This window comes from Saccopteryx leptura, chromosome 4 (assembly GCF_036850995.1).
Source record: "Saccopteryx leptura isolate mSacLep1 chromosome 4, mSacLep1_pri_phased_curated, whole genome shotgun sequence".
Classification (NCBI taxonomy): Eukaryota; Metazoa; Chordata; class Mammalia; order Chiroptera; family Emballonuridae; genus Saccopteryx; species Saccopteryx leptura.
The window spans coordinates 101,731,138-101,734,081 of NC_089506.1; the positions used below are offsets into that span (position 1 = coordinate 101,731,138).

At 42.3% G+C, this 2,944-nt stretch overlaps 1 pseudogene; it reads right to left on the reverse strand.

Annotated features, from left to right (window-relative positions):
• Positions 1–201: 201 nt before the first annotated feature.
• LOC136404207 (ornithine decarboxylase pseudogene) lies at positions 202–1,564 on the reverse strand (annotated as a pseudogene).
• Positions 1,565–2,944: the final 1,380 nt, after the last annotated feature.

Consider the following 2,944-nt stretch of genomic DNA (forward strand, 5'->3'; position numbering starts at 1 on the left):
AGCATATTTCAAAACTGAATAAAAATCCAGATAAAACAAATATTTAAATAGTTTCCATAGGAACACAGATAAGTGTGACCCCATCTCCTAGCCTTCCATATTGTTCCATCTGTACCACCCCTACTTACAAAGGCATTTCATACCTAGCAATAATTAAGCCCCCCCTCAATCCCTTAATTCAGGCCACAATCGCAGTAACAGTTACAGGAATGGTATCCACACATTAACGCAAGCTGAAGCACAGGCTGCTGGGTGGGGCTTCATCCTATTCTCACAGGCAAGAGACACAGGCAGAGCGCTGATGTCCTGTTCCTCCAGTTTGGGTGGAAAGTCATGGTTCTGGAATTGCTGCATCAGTTGCCATGTTGGCCTGGACATCACATAGTAGACAAATGGCCTCTGGAATCCATGGAAAGTAGAAGCAGCAGCAATGATGTAAGCACCCATGTTTTCAAAGAACATCCAATTTCCCACATACATCTCGTTAAGCCACAGTGCTTAACAATGCTATCGAGGCCATCCCATGTTGGAGGAGCAATACTTCTCATCTGGTTTGAGCCTCTGCTACACAAGAGGCTTCATGTGCACATGATCCTAAAGGAAGCAATTAAATGATCCATATGTTACATCATTCACGTAATACAAAAAGATTCTCTTGCTAGACTCATCTTCATGCCTTAATGTCTGTTACCTTAATATGAGGTTTTGGGCAATGATATTAACTGTGAGCATGAAAGCTCCTGTAACATAGCGTCTGCTTGCCTCAGTCTGAGTGTCACTCCCAAGTCTGACTGGAAATACTTGTCAAGGGCTGGGATGATTATATTAGTGATCTCTTCAAATTTAAGCTTTACACCCTCAGATCCAGGAAAGCCACCACTACTATCAAGCAGATCCATGTGGGACCCAACCTCAGCTCCCATGTCAAAGACACAGTGGTCATCCCAAAAGGCCTCCACACAGTCTCAGGATCAACACAGCCACCTCCCACGTGGAAGCTGACACCAATGACATCAACATTTAGCTCTTTCACCTGTTCCCAAAGAGGCCCGCTGGTTTTGAGAATGGCACCAAATTTAACAATGAGATGACAGACTGCTTTGGAATCATCAGTGGCAATCTGCAAAGCCCACTTTGCCTTTGGGTGTAACCTGGAGACTTTCATCAACTTGACTTCACTAGCAAAAGTCATCATCTGGACTCCAATACTAGTAGTGTATTTTATCTGAGACACTGGTTTACAAGGATTTGCATAAAGAACGCTCTCTGGAGGCACCCCAAGACTCTGTACCAACTGTATCTCAGGCTTGCTGGCACAGTCAGACCCCCAGATGGCAGCTGGGGTCTTTACTATGGTTCTGCTGTCATTGCATTTGACTGATCTGAGGAAGAGCTTTTGCCCATTTCATGTTTCTGTATAATGTCTCCCAGGTCCACAACATAGAAGGCATCTTCATCATTCGAAGAAGAAATTTCATTGATTATTTTGGTTCAGAAGGTTCTTGACAGTAAAGCCTTCATGGAGAAAATAGCAGTCAAACTCTTCATTATTTAACTTGTTCATGTTTTCTGGATGTTTTTAAAGAAAACTAAGGGATAAGATTTAAAGAAATTGCCAGCTTTTCACAAAGGCAGGCAGTTCTCCAGGAATTCCAAGTCCCACTGAAGATAGGTGTTCTCTGAGAGCAGTGGTGGAAATATCCCGATAACAAAGATGTGCTGTTCATCTCAAGCTGACTCCATGGAGATGCTTCCATCCATTACACAGGACAACTGGCACCCCTGTCAGCTGCCATCCCAGACACCCACCGCCTGGCTCCCTTCCATGGTAGACCACTGGAGGTGGTGTCTGAGCCCTGGCTGAGGGGCCATGGGGGATGCTGAGGGGACTGACCCTTTTAACGTTTCTTGTAATACTCACTTGGTGGTCATAAACTCCTTTAGTTTTTTGTTTGTTTATTTTTTAAATCTAGGGAGCTCCTTTGGTGTTAAATAATAGCCTTGTTGGTTAGAGTAATCTTGGTTGTAGTCCTTTTCTTTCTATGACTTTGAATATTTCATGCCAATTCTTCTTGGCCTGAAAAGTTTCTGTTGAGAAACCAGCTCACAGCTTTATGGGAGGTCCCTTGTGGGTATTATAATTAAATGTCTTGGTGTGGGATTCTTTCAGTTCATCTTGTTTAAAGCTCTGTGTTTCTTGGACTTATATGTCCATTTCTTTTGCCAGTTTAGGGAAGTATTCAGTCATTATTTTTTTCAAATAGGTTTTCAATCTCTTCCTCTCTTTCTTCCCCTTTTGATGAGAATGTTGCTATGATTAATGTTGTCCTTGAAGTCCTTTAACTATCCTCATTTAAAATTTGTTTTATTTTTTACTGTTCTAATTGGGTATTTTCTTCTACCTTTTCAAATTGCTGATTGTATCCTCTACTTCATTTAATCTGCTGTTGATTCCATCTAATCAACAGTCCTCATCCTAGTTTTTGTATTCTTCATTTCTGACTCTTTTGAATGGTTTTTATCTCTCTGTGTAAGTTCTGACTTCATCTGCTCTTCCCCTCAGTGCACTGCAAATTCTTATAACCAGTGTTTTGAACTCTGTACCTGGTAGATTGCTTCTTTCCATTTCATTTAGTTTCTTTTCCAGAGTTTTGTCATATTCTTTCATTTTGGGTATGCTTCTTTGTCCCCCTGTTTTAGCTGACTCTCTGTGTTTGTTTTGATGCATTAGGTACAGCAGGTACATCTCCCAGTCTTGGCAGAGTGGTCTTATGTAGAATGTGTCTTGGGGGACCCAGTAGCAGAGTCTCCTCATTCACCTGAGCTCCAGGGGTGTCCCCTGTAGAGGTTATATGTGTCCACTTGTTGCAGTTGAGCCTTGCTTGCTGTTGGTATGTCAATGGTTGGGATTGTCCCTAAGGCTGACTGGCTATTATGACTGGCC